The 14,679-nt window shown below is 37.4% G+C and overlaps 1 pseudogene; it reads left to right on the forward strand.

Annotated features, from left to right (window-relative positions):
• LOC112779656 (4,5-DOPA dioxygenase extradiol-like) overlaps nt 1-11,651 on the forward strand; it is a 181,168-nt pseudogene extending 169,517 nt beyond the window's left edge.
• The last annotated feature ends 3,028 nt before the right edge of the window (nt 11,652-14,679 follow it).

Genomic DNA, 14,679 nt, shown 5'->3' on the forward strand with positions numbered 1-14,679 from the left:
TAAAAAATTTTGAAAAAGTCAACTCAAATTTTCGAATTTGATGAGAGAGAAAAAGGGAAAGATATTTTTTTTATTTTTGAATTTTTATGATGAGAGAGAAAAACATGAAAATTATGCAATGCATGAAATTTTTAGATCAAAACAGTGAATGCATGCAAGAATGCTATGAATGTCAAGATGAACACCAAGAACACTATGAAGATCATGATGAACATCAAGAACACATTTTTGAAAAATTTTTAATGCAAAGAAAACATGCAAGACACCAAACTTAGAATTCTTTAATGCTTACACACTAAGAATTCAAGAATGCATATGATAAACATGAAAAGACACAAAACAAAAAATCATCAAGATCAAACAAGAAGACTTACCAAGAACAACTTGAAGATCATGAAGAACACTATGAATGCATGATATTTTCGAAAAATGCTAGATGCATATGCAAGTGACACCAAACTTATAACATGACTCAAGACTCAAACAAGAAACAGAAAAATATTTTTGATTTTTATGATTTTCTAATTTTTTTGGATTTTTATTTTATATTTTTCGAAAATTAAAAGAAAAATAAGGATTCCAAAATTTTTAATATGAATTCCAGGAATCTTGCCATGTTAGTCTAAAGCTTCAGTCCAGGAATTAGACATGGCTCACTAGCCAGCCAAGCTTTCAATGAAAGCTCCGGTCCAAAACACTAGACATGGCCAATGGCCAGCCAAGCCTTAGCCTTTAACACGAGAGTATATTGCTCTTTGATAACAAATTGCAAGCCTCAGTCCAAATAAATTTAGACATGGCTTTACAGCCAGCCAGGCTTCACATGCTTCATGAAACACTAGAATTCATTCTTAAAAATTTTGAACGAAATTTTTTTGAAAACATTTTTATTTTTTTTCGAAAATAGATGAGAGATTTTTGAAATTATTTTTGAAAAATTTTTGAAAAGAAAATAAAAAGAAAATTACCTAATCTGAGCAACAAGATGAACCGTCAGTTGTCCAAACTCAAACAATCCCCGGCAACGGCGCCAAAAACTTGGCGTTGTTGCCGGATCAGACTTGGCACTGATGTTACCGGACCAAAAGCTTGCCGAAAACTCAAACAATCCCCGGCAACGGCGCCAAAAACTTGGTACACGAAATTGTGATCTCCAGGCTCGAATAGATCCTGGTAATGGCTCCAAAGCTTGGTGCTCTGATCTTAATTCATAATTGTCACAACTTCGATACAACTAACCAGCAAGTGCACTGGGTCGTCCAAGTAATACCTTACGTGAGTAAGGGTCGAATCCCACAGAGATTGTTGGTATGAAGCAAGCTATGGTCACCTTGTAAATCTCAGTCAGGCAGATATAAAGTGATGATAGTGTTTTCGAATTTAATATAATAAGATAGGGATAGAAATACTTATGTAAATCATTGGTAGGAATTTCAGATAAGCGAATGGAGATGCTTTTCGTTCCTCTGAACCTCTGCTTTCCTGCTATCTTCATCCAATCAGTCTTACTCCTTTCCATGGCTGGCTTTATGTGATACATCACCACTGTCAATGGCTACTTTCGGTCATCTCTCGGGAAAATGATCCAATGCCCTGTCACGGCACGGCTAATCGTCTGGAGGCATCACCCTTGCCAATGGCTTCATCTTATCCTCTCGGTGAATAATATGCTCACGCACCCTGTCACGGCACGGCTATTCATCTGTCGGTTCTCGATCATGCTGGAATAGGATTTACTATCCTTTTGCGTCTGTCACTAACGCCCTGCAATCGCGAGTTAGGAGCTCGTCACAGTCATTCAATCATTGAATCCTACTCGGAATACCACAGACAAGGTTTAGACTTTCCGGATTCTCTTGAATGCCGCCATCATTCTAGCTTACGCCACGAAGATTCTGGTTAGGAGATCTAAGAGATACTCATTCTAGCTTATTTCATGTAGAACAGAAGTGTTTGTCAGGCACGCGTTCATAAGGGAGAAGGATGATGAGCGTCACACATAATCATCACCTTCATCACGTTCTTGGGTGCGAATGGATATCTTAGAAGCGAAATAAGAAGAATTGAATAGAAAACAGTAGTACTTTGCATTAATCTTTAAGGAACAGCAGAGCTCCACACCTTAATCTATGGAGTGTAGAAACTCTACCGTATGAAAATACATAAGTGAAGGTTCAGGCATGGCCGAGATGGCCAGCCCCTCTGATCTAAGAACCAGGCGTCCAAAGATGATCCTAAGATCCTAAGATGATCAAAAGATACCTAATACAATAGTAAAAGGTCCTATTTATAATAAACTAGTCACTAGGGTTTACATGAGTAAGTAATTGATGCATAAATCCACTTCCGGGGCCCACTTGGTGTGTGTTTGGGCTGAGCTTAAGTGTAGCACGTGTAGAGGCCATTTGTGGAGTTGAACGCCAGTTTCTGTGCCAGTTTGGGCGTTCAACTCTGGTTTTGGATCCTTTTCTGGCGCTGGACGCCAGATTTGGGCAGAAGGCTGGCGTTGAACGCCAGTTTACGTCGTCAATTCTTGGCCAAAGTATGGACTATTATATATTTCTGGAAAGCCCTGGATGTCTACTTTCCAACGCAATTGGAAGCGCGCCATTTCGAGTTCTGTAGCTCCAGAAAATCCATTTTGAGTGCAGGGAGGTCAGAATCCAACAGCATCAGCAGTCCTTTTTCAACCTCTGAATCTGATTTCTGCTCAAGTCCCTCAATTTCAGCCAGAAAATACCTGAAATCACAGAAAAACACACAAACTCATAGTAAAGTCCAGAAATGTGAATTTAACATAAAAACTAATGAAAACATCCCTAAAAGTAACTAGATCCTACTAAAAACATACTAAAAACAATGTCAAAAAGCGTATAAATTATCCGCTCATCAAAAAGCAACTAGGCTTAGAAGGTATGACAAGTAAGAGCTAAGGGGTGTCCCTTGAATATCTATAGAACCAAGAAGTAGTATGCAATAAAGACCCAAGGCTCTGAGCATCAACTACTAGGGTGAAAAGAAACACTAAAAAGCTCAAAAGAGTTAGAAAACCTAGTAGATGCTTGTGGTGAAGATGTGTCAAGAAGAGGCCTAGGCAAGTAAATTCCTAAGGGTGTTTCAACATCCAGTACCCTAAAGCCAACTAATTTGGGAGTGCTAATTGAAAGCCTAACTAAAGGGTTGTCTTGAGACAAAACACTTAGAGTCGTGGTCAATGAAAAAGACAAAGTGAAAAGGAAAGAACAACCAAAAGAGAATGAAATAACTCTTACTACTTCAATGTGACAATCAATGAAAAGGGCCCTGAAGCTTATACTTGGAAAAACCCTCAAAGACCTAGGAGTTCTTTGTAGCATTGAAACAAAAATATTCATGTGTTAAATACTTAGTCCCTTTCTTAGTAATTTTTTACATTCATTCAAGGTCAAAGTCTCAATCCAATTAAGGATTACTCACATTGATTTCCATGGGATAAGCAAAGCTTAAGTTTGGTGTTGTGATGACTTGCATCATCTACCCTTTTTTATTGCATAAAAAGGACCATAAAAGAGCATAATCTCATTTGATCATTTCAATTCTTGCATCATTTGATGAATATTATGGTACATTGCTTTGAAATGAGTTTGTGCTGAATTTCAGGTGAAAAAGACATAAAAAAAGGGGAGAAAACAACATAACAAGCTGGGCGTGGCACGCCAGTGTAGTTTTCCAGAGAGCAATGATGAAGGCCACTGAATGGGCATGGCACGCCAAGTTGGGCGTGGCACGCCTAATCCCTCACATACTATGGGTGTGCCACTTGAGCCATGGGGCGTGACACGCCACTCCATCACTCTAGAAGGGACCATCACCTGGGCGTGCCACTTGGTATCGAAGGCGTGGCACGCCAGCTTCAAAAGTCACTTGGGCGTGCCACTTGATAAGCCAGGCGTGGCACGCCAAGCTTGAGAAAGCCACACACCAATGGGCGTGCCACTTGAGCATCAAGGCGTGGCACACTAGTACAAGTTTCCAGAGAAGGAGTTGAAGGCCCAAAAGGCTGGGCGTGCCACTTGGTGTCGAAGGCGTGGCACGCCAATGAGCAAAAGGGCAAAGCAAAGGCTAGGCGTGCCACTTGGTGTCGAAGGCGTGGTACGCCAGCTTTAACTTCTTACTTAGGCATGCCACTTGAATGTTGGGCGTGGCATGCCAGCCACTGGAACAAAGAGGAATAATGGGCGTGGCACGCCAGTTATATTTTTCAGAGAGGAAAATGGGAGGCCAACCATATAAGGTGTGCCACTTGAGTCTCAGGCATGGCACGCCATCATCACCAATCAACCAAGAGAAGGCCTGGGCGTGCCACTTGAGTTCTGGGCGTGGCACGCCAACTACTGGAACCAAGCATACAAATGGGCGTGGCACGCCAGTCCCTGGGCGTGCCACGCTAGTTCAATTTTCCAGAGAGGAAGTCCAAGCACACATAATGGACGTGGCACGCTAGACCCTGGGCGTGCCACGCCAGTTCAACTTTCCAGAAGCAAGAAGAAGAGGGAGAAGGCCAGGGCATGTCACTTGGGCTCGAAGGCGTGGCACACCAGGCTATCCAAGGTTTTCAAAAAGGCCTGGGCGTGCCACTTGAAGTCGAAGGCGTGGCACGCCAGGCTATACAAGTGTTTAAAGAACCCTGGGCATGCCACTTGGTCTCGAAGGCGTGGCACGCCAGGGAGGCCAATGAAGGAAGGCGTGCCATTTGAGAGTTAGGCATGGCACGCCAAGCCAGATTCAGAGTTAGGCGTGGCACGCCACTGAAGCGCCAACCACACGCCAGCTGGGAGATCACGTTTATTGAGTTTCTTTTCCCTCCAAATTGTATTTTTCTTTTCACTTTTGTAATTCCTTTATTTTCTAGAGCTAGAAGTAGTATACATACCCCATGAAGATACTGAAAAAGGGGTTAAGCAGTTAGGTAGCTAAGTTGTGGAGCTATTAGATATAGTTAGATTTACTTTTCACTTTATCATCTGTTCCATCTCTTATACTTTCCTCTGAGCTATGAGTAGCTAAATTCCCTCTCATTGAGAGAGGGAGCTCTGTTGTACTTGATGGATTAACGATAGTGAATTTCTTCTTCTCTTCATCTTCTTTTTGATTTTCTAGAAGGAATTTCTGTTTAATGTTAGTGTTCAATCATCTTGAAAAAGGGGTTGAATGCAAAATAGGTTTCATGGGAACCTTGGAAAAGGAAACATGAAACCATGCTAGAAATCCCTTCTCACACTTGAGTAGGATCTGGGTTTTGGTGTTTGGATATGGTGACATGCAATCCTCCCTCTACTTGGACCTATGATGATGTGTGGTATAATCAGGGACCAAGCATATCTCTCTTCATGAGCAATTAGACCAAGAAATTGGCTATTGATCAAGATTTGAGAGATTCAGTCACCAAGGGATTGGGGCTCAATCAATCATGATTGCCAAGAGGTCAATGAGTTGCATGATTGAAGAAGATATGAGCTGGATTTAATCCAAAGAGACAACATCTCCTGATCTTAATGAATCCCCATATTCTTATCTTTCACTTTCTTTATAGCTTTCTTTACATTCTGCAAATCCCATTCTCATTTACAATTAAGTCATTTAAGTTTCTGCCCTTTACATTCCTGCCATTTCCATTTCTGCATTTTACTGCTTTTCTTTACTTTTGAGTCATTTATAATTCTGCCCATTTATAATTCTGCAATCACAATCTATTCTGTTTAGCTTGACTAATTCACCAATTGATTAAAATTGCTCAAATCTACCAATCTCTGTGGATACAATCCCACTCCACTGTGGGTTATTACTTGACGATAATTTTGGTGCGTTTGCCAAAAGAACGAATTCATTATTTTTATATGGGGAGTGAATTCGGCTCATCAGGGGCAGTACGGTTGTCTTTTCTTAATCTGTATTGTGAACTAAGGTAAAAGATGAAATTAAGTTTAGGTTTGAGTTATTCTAGTGAAATATTTTTTATTGCAGTAGGATTTTGGGTCCAGCCCAATAAGAGTTGGTAGAAATTAGCTGGACCCCTATTGATTATCTGACAAGCCGGGATTGTAATCTAAATTGGAGATGTAAAACCTATATAAAAAAAACTATCAAGCTTCGCCCGTATATACAATTTGATATCTTAAAGATTTTGTTCCTCTAACTCATTAACTTTTAGCACTTGATCGTTTGTCAATGTAATTAACTAAAAGTATAAACTATTCAAATGATATTTTATATTACTTTTGAAAAGAAAAGACAAAAAGAAAAGAAAAACAGAAACGCAAACAGAAAGAAAAGCAAGCATATATCATTGAAGACAACAATCTAAACCCAAACAAAGAAACATGGACGAAATGCACACTGAAGAGACCAATAACTACAGTGGACTACCCTTGCCTTATCCGTAGTGGCATATCACTTACTCAGGTAAACTGAAGACTAGTAGGCTTGTTCTTATTGACTCAAATTAAAATAAAAATCACAACATAGTCTGACGACAAGATAGGAAGAGGATCGCCTTATTCAATATTTATCGTTGTTCCTCTTTAGTTGGACTTGAAGGTCCAAGATAAAATCTCGGTATTTTGTGAGAATTGCCCAGTAGAAGCAGATAGCCCTACCACAACCTTTTCAGGAAGCTTAGTGCTCAAGTCGATGTCGTATGTAAGAGTGTCGGGTTGGCTGTCAAGATATGTAGAAACACTGACAGTTATCTTCTTAAGAGCAGAGTTATATGTTATTTTTGCAGTGGTTACGGCTCCATCATGCCAATTCCAGTAACCAATAGCTGATGACTTGATAGAGTTGATGTTAATTCCAATGTGGGGATAATTGGGATCTCCAATCTCAAAATTGGAAAAGGTATCAAATTCAATAGCAACAATCCTGTCAGATGCATCGTTAAAGAGGCCGAGAAACTTTCCAGAAGATTGAGGTGGAATTTCAGTGCCGGCATTAGTAATGAAAAAGGCAAGACCGTCACCAGGTCCGGGAGCAAATTCGCTATTGTAGGGTTTTGAGATGCGAAAGATGAAAGTGGTTTCAAAGCCTGCTCGAAAGCCACTGTGGTCGTAGAGGTGCACAGTGTTGGAGAATAAAACTCGGCCAACTCTATTCCCTAGTGGATTGCCATCGCTGTCCAAGTTGGTGAGTCGAATGACATTATGATCGGTAATGGTTGCATCCCCTTGGAATATGATCTCCCTGGAGTTATTAGGGACAAATTTGTGCAAGTTAAAGGAGACACCCATGGCTATGGCTTTGTGGTTTTTGGAAATGAAATGAGATGTGAGTTTGGGTTGGGATGTCAAGCCTACCGCAGCGGCTCAGTATTTATAGTGTGGCGATTGGGGTAAGCAATCTTAGCTTCTTAATTAGGTAGTTTCATATGCATGGTCTCTAACAACCATTAACACTACGTCACGTCCATACGGTAACATATATGGTGTCATCCTCTAGCCTCATCACCTATCATAAATAAGGTGGGTACTCCCATGAAGATATTATAATTATCTTCATGTGATGATTTTTCTTTTTGACCCTTAGATGATAGAGTGTAGGGTTAGATTTTGATATGTTATAAAAGTGTTGTTTTTATTTGAAGTGTGGCCAAATCAATAAATCACATTTTTATACAAAGCATCTTCATAAAAAGATGTTTTTTGCATCTTCATTTGAGTAGCTCCCCATAAATAATGCTTCTATATAAAATACACGTTATTCAAACTCAATTATTTATTTTTTATATAATGCAACATAGGTGTCAAATTATAAACGATTACAATCTAAGAGCCCTTAAACTAGATTTATTATAATAAGACCGTGCTAATATAGTCTCCAATTTTATTTAAGTAGCTACATAGTACATAATACATGAAAATTTTCTACATTACAAATTAGTTTTATTATTTCTATTGCGACTTGCATGCATGACGATACACGTTATATGAATATATTTATTGACGGTGATTTTAGAGAAATAAAAAAAATAATTAAAATTTATCTTATTTAATATTTATTAATTATATAATAATTAATATTAAATATAATAAATTCGGACTATTTTTTATTAATCTTTTTTTATTATTAAACATTTCTAATAAATTAGCAACATATATTAATCCTCTATTCCTCTGGGTTCCAACCATCCTCCGCGTGGAATTTTTCTTTAATTTTTCCCTTCTTCATCTAAGTCTGTTGCATGACGAGAGAAGATTTTTTGTTTTGGGTGGCTGCATGACGAGAGAAGATAATTAATAAGAAATGATAAAAACAAATTTGATAACTAGTATTTAATTTATATTCATAATAATATCACGGGATTATTTAACTTGGTTGTTCATTTCTTTGGTTTTTATTATTATTTCTCTTAAAAATTATTTTGAACATTGAATATTTAATGCAACATAAAAAAATATGTCTTGTTTTAAAATTTATTTTGATATAAAATATTTTATACTTTTAAATTACCGAAATAAAATCATGAATTTATTTCCTTTTAAATCATGTTTAGAGAAATAATCTTTAAACCAAATATATTATTTATATGAAAATTAATCACAAATCATTAGTTAATAGCAAACAAGTATTTCCCGAATTAGGACATAAGGCACAACAATGAAATAAAAAAGAAAGAAAAGAAAATCAACTTGTCAAAAAATTTTAATTATAATTTTGATTATTTATATGTGTATGTGGGCACAAGCAGATGGATTATTTAGATTCTATTTATATTTAATTATTATGTCAAAATTGGTATTACTTCGGAGATTTTTTTTTATAGGTATATTAGACATGATAATCTAGTATATACAAACTTATATTATAGGCATTTTAATGAAGTAGTGGAGAGAGAGAGAGGGAAATTTCTTTTTATAAGTATATTAGACATGATAATCTAGTACAAGCTCATAATTTAGACATTTTAATTTGTGTGTGTGAGAGAGAGAAAAGGGATCGGAGGAGATTTGTTCATAGGTATATTAGACATGATAATCTAGTACAAGCTCATGTTTTAGACATTTTAGTTAGATAATGATTAATGTGTGTGTGCGCGTGTGTATATGTGTGTGAGAGAGAGGTTTTTTTTTAAGAAAAGTTTAGCGTCAGTAACTTTTATGTTTTTTAGTTAGCACTTAACTATTAAAATAAATGTGAGTGATCTCCTATTATTAGATGTAATTTCACACCATTAAAAATATTATTGATGGTCAATTAATGGTTACAAAATATCAAAATTACTGACTCTTATCATTCCTCATTTTTTTTATAGGTATATTATACATGATAATCTAGTCCAAGCTCATAGTTTAGACATTTTAATTAGGTAGTGGTTGAGAGAGAGAGCAACTATCTCATAAAAATAAGGTTTTATTAATCAAACCGGTCATTGAATTTTTAATTATTAGTTTATTATTTTGTCAGTCCAATCAATTTAATTGTAATTTAACTGAAATAATTATTTTATAATAAAATAATAAATAAAATATAAATAAATATATTAAAACATAATTATAGTCTAACGTAATCTTTAAAATGTCATTTAAATTAAAAGTATTACATCAACCACAATTATATAATTTCATCTAAATAAAAACTCACAACAATTAAAAATCACAATTATTCAAATTAATAATCACAAAATAAAAAATAGCACAACAAAAATAATAATTTATCAAATTACTAAATTTAAAAATATGAACTCAGATAAAAATAATTATTGAAATTAATAATTAGACAAAAATACAACAGCCTAGCAATCACAATTCACAAAGCACCTCCACAACAACTTATCAAAGTTTCAAATTAATAAGATCAAGATCATGAATTTATATTAGATCAAAATAATTGTTCAAATCAACAATACTTAAGCAAAAATACAGCAATTTAACAATAACAAAGTCAAAGAACAGTACCACAAACAATTTATCAAATTATCAAATTAACAATATCAACAACAACATGAATTAAGATTAGCACCACAACAATAATTAAGACAGTTAAAACCAAGAAAGAATATCAACCAAATATAAAAAAAACACGAAAAAGAAATCATCACCTTTCACAAGTTCTGATGAAACTTGAACAGATGATGCTGGAGCTCAAACACGCGGTGAAAAGGTAGCTCAAATGAGGGCTGGACACCGACAGAAGCACGATGATACTGTAGTGAAAGCTCGAAAAAAACAGAGGCAGAAGCGTGGCAACAACAGAGGAATGGAGGCCTAGAAATCGAACAAGCAACGGAAGGACCAATTAAAGACAACAGAACAACAATAGCATAACGGAATCAAGAACATCATCAAAAATCCTAAACCACAATAATGACAACAATTATTTAAGAAGAAAATCACATATTAACAATCCTAAACTAATTAAAATAACAATAATAGTAAAAAAATACCTTCTAGAGCACAGAAATGAGAGCATGACGAAAGGCTGGACGCGGTAGAACTGGAGAAAAAGTGGCTTGAACCGCGACACTGAAGCCGAGGAGGGTGGTGCACGGCGGGACTAGAGTAGAGAAGGGCTAGAGCGTGGTAGAATAGAGCCGGCACAGCGACACAACACGAGTTGCAATGGCAACATCGGCTTTGAGCAGTGGCAGAGATGATCGTAGTGAGACGGCGGTTTTAAACAGTTGCGATGATGGCGGTGACACGGCGGTGGCTAGACGAAGCAATAGTGAGGTGCTTTTGAGGGAGTGCGGGAGGAGCTCAAGAGGAAGGAGATGCTGTTACTGAGAGTGGCTGAGTGCCTAGGGTTACTGTTTTCTTTTTTTTTTTTTTAATTGATCAAAACAAAACCGTTTCTTTGTTAAAAGCAAACCCATCCGAATCCCGATTAGGTTCGACCGAAAGATGATTCTCAACCAGTTCAACAATTCAAAAACAACTTTTAAAATAGACGGTTATGCATGTTAGTCAAACTGCTTTTTTTGCTGGTTTTCGGTTTGATCGATTCGATCAGCCGATTCAAACCAGTTTTTAGAACCTTGAGTGAAAACAATAGGTGTATAATTTGAATAATAAAGTATCAATGACCAACCAGTCTATAACTTGAATTAAAAAATATATTTAAATACTTTATTGAAGTCGTTGGTAACTTATTTTAATGACTATGATTAAATGTTAACTTATCATAGTCGAGTCGTTTCTAATTATGTTTAAAAATAAATTTATTGTTTTAAAGATTTCTTAAATTTATTATTGACGACTTAGTTATTTTTGAATTATAATCGCATTCTATTAATTTTAATAAATTATTGACGGTTAGACCGTTTGTAAAAATAGAATAATAAGTAGCTAATCTAGCTATTTCTCTTGTTTCTTTTATCATGGTATAATAACTTATTAATTACTTTGAGAGTAATACTGTTGTTATTTTAACTGTTGATTCAAGATATAACACTATTCATATACGTGATATATGGTTATAGATATGAAGAATTAAATCATTTTGAAGAGAAGGCTCCATATGAAAATTGGCTCATCCTTGGTCTGATGATGACTTGTATCCATTGCATGTGGCTGTGGGCTGCTGGTCAGAACTGTAAGGCCACAGTTATTCATGATAATTGGGATGGTAATTTCATTTTTTATGCATCTTTTGATTTCACCTCCGATTCTATTTCATAAATCATAATCTTTAATTAATTTTAGTCTTCATGGATCCTTAATAAAACCAGAGTGCTATTGTCATCTATATAATAAGGACGTGTCGTTGATGGTACCTGAGCATTTGTTATTGATTTCTTGTAAATGCTAGTATATATATAATTTTTGAAATTTATTTCATATATAGTTGGTATTAGAGATATAATTATTTATATATTTTTTATTATTTTAAATTATTTAAAAAAATAATTTTATAATATAATATCAGAATTTTTGTGACATAACATTCTAGAGTTAATAATTTTTTTAACTTTAAAAAATAATAATTACTTCATTATAAAGTTAATAAAAAAAATTTATGCAAAAATCAATTAAAAAAAGCTCTTGAAAAAAATATATATATATATATATATATATATATATATATATATATATATATATATATATTATATAAATTTTTTTTATTAATTTAAATTTTTAGAAAAAAATATTTTATGACAGTTTGTATTAAGGTTTAGGGTGGCTAATAATGATTGGCCAACAACGGTAATCAGGTATGGAAGTATATGACTGATAGCATGGGGGTAAAGTTATAGTGCGTTAGAAAGGAGAAAGAAATGAAACTGATGATATTGGTTGAAAGAAAAATATAAAGATAAATAACAGTACAGTTTCAGAAAATATTGGCTGAAGTTGATAATTTCTTATAGGATTAAGCCGAAAAAGTAACATGAACTGCTATTTTTTAATTGGTGTAACTTAATTCAAATATTATTAATCAAAATATTTTATCAAATCATAATCTTTTACTATGATATAATATTATATGGCGCTTCATGTAGGCTAAAAGATAGTAATCAATTTAACTATTTATATAATGTTTTATGTATATATATAGAATAGGATTTTTTATTTAAAGAAATAAAATAAATGTAACAATTATCGAAATAAATAATTTAAAAAATATTTATCGTTTTGCATTTCCAAGTCATATATCGTTTACAGTGTAAATAAGATGACAATTCATGTATCTCGTTCGGACGGTATGTGTGATTGTTGCTTATTCCAATCTCTCCACTATCCATGCCACCACGCACTTGCCGGGTGCGCCGCAGCTAGCATTGAGTGGGCCCGTATGTGCATCCTGTGTACAAATAGGAAGCTGTGTTCAAGGTGTATGAGAATGAGTTTTCCCCTATCCCTGACGAGTCGATGTGGGCGGAGTGGCATAGGACGATATTGCATCCTAACCTAGTCATGCGTCGGAAGGCGACTGTAAGGCCCGTGTCCACCAGATTCCGGAATGATATGGACGAGACCGAGCGACATGAGAAGCGGTGTGGCCTCTGTAGGCAAGTCGGTCATTCAAGAAGGGAATGTCCTAATCAGCCCACGGGAGATGCCTAAGTCGTACAATGCTTCTAGATTTACTGTAGTTGGCATGTGTTGGTGTTTTTTTGGTAGTGTGATATTTTATGTTCTAGTAACTTTGGATGTGTAATATTTTAACTTCGAATGCAATATTTTATGTTCTAGTAACAATATACATAATTACAATCCAACTAAAATACAAAAGTACATACATAACCTTAATCTAACTAAAGTACAATATAATAAAAATAACTCCAATCCACATACGCAATCATCATCGCTGGTGGGGATCCTAGTGGTGGCGCCTGTGCCCGGTGCCACATGGCAGAGGCTGAGCCTGGCGCTGAGGTCGAGATGGTCGAAGATTTCCGACTAGGGCAGCTGGATCCTGGTGAATATGAGCATGATATGGCTGGAGCCCTCCAAACGGTGGAGCTGTGGCATATTGATGTAAACGAAGCTGGGGCTGGGAATGTGGAGCTGCCAGTGGGGTCACCTGAGGCTAGGACCGGGTCAGGTACATACATAGTCGTGGAAAGGGGGTGTCGCGTACTGGCTACCTGCTCAAAGACCTGTCCCATATGACGAGCCAGAAGCCGTTGAAATCTGGGGCATCCAGAACGTGGTCTGGGCGGGAGCTGATGGGTGCTGGGAATCCCCGATGCCAACCTCCCTGCCTGTACGGAATAACTCGGCTAACCGATCCATGGTGACGGGTAGGACGGTGTGAAGCTTGAAGGCGTCGTCAATGAGGATCTTGTCAAGGAGGACCTCCTCTTCCTGCTGGGTCCCGGATGGACCTCCCTCATACTAACCCGGTGGTGATGTATCCCAAGCTGGCCGAGATCGCTGCCCGCGCGGAACCGGATGAATGCCACGCTCTGTGCCCCGGGGGAGGGGGAGGAGGTGGAGCAGTCGGTCCCGTAGGTGAAGCCACACTGTGATGTGGGATGTCAGATCACTATTATCTTCCTGGTGGTTGTACTCCGCTTCCTCCTCAGACTCTGCATCACCCCTAGCCCATTGAGGCCTGGCCCGCTCCCTCCTACTAGGTCGTCGAGTGTCCTCTCTAACCTCCGTCGCACGTCTCCTCCGATCCGGCACGCCCCTCGGGAGGGTAAGATTGTCTCTCGGCTGGCTGGCAGTGGGCTAGACGTCGGGGGGCAACTCTACTAGCCTCGGGTCTTCCAAAACCTCCTGCCCCGATAGATGTCGCACACGGCAAGCCCCACGCCACCAATCATAGTACTCTCTAGTAGGCTTGGTGTCAAACGTATGATGCACGGTGATCCTACGACCGGGATCGAACTTCTGGGTCCAACCATCGCACCACTGCTGAAGTCGCTCCGGCCACCAGACATCCTCACCACGGCCAGTGGTGGTCAGATACCTATTGTTCAACACAGTAAGTAAATAAACTAGTATCACTATCAGAATAACAAACAACTACAGTCATATAAATTCAAGAAATTATCCACGATTCATACTTGTCAAGATTCACTGGAGTGCCTGGCATCTGCTCCTCCGCGTTGAACTGCCATTTCAGCTGATCAACGTGGTGAAACCGGACAATGTTGAAGCAGACCAGCGGGACGGCTGACAACTAGGTACCCCACTCCTCCTCCTTCTCACGGAACCAGAGTAGGCACAAGGCCTGCATCGCAAGATCATCGTAGAC

Source organism: Arachis hypogaea, chromosome 19 (genome assembly GCF_003086295.3).
Source record: "Arachis hypogaea cultivar Tifrunner chromosome 19, arahy.Tifrunner.gnm2.J5K5, whole genome shotgun sequence".
Lineage (NCBI taxonomy): Eukaryota > Viridiplantae > Streptophyta > Magnoliopsida > Fabales > Fabaceae > Arachis > Arachis hypogaea.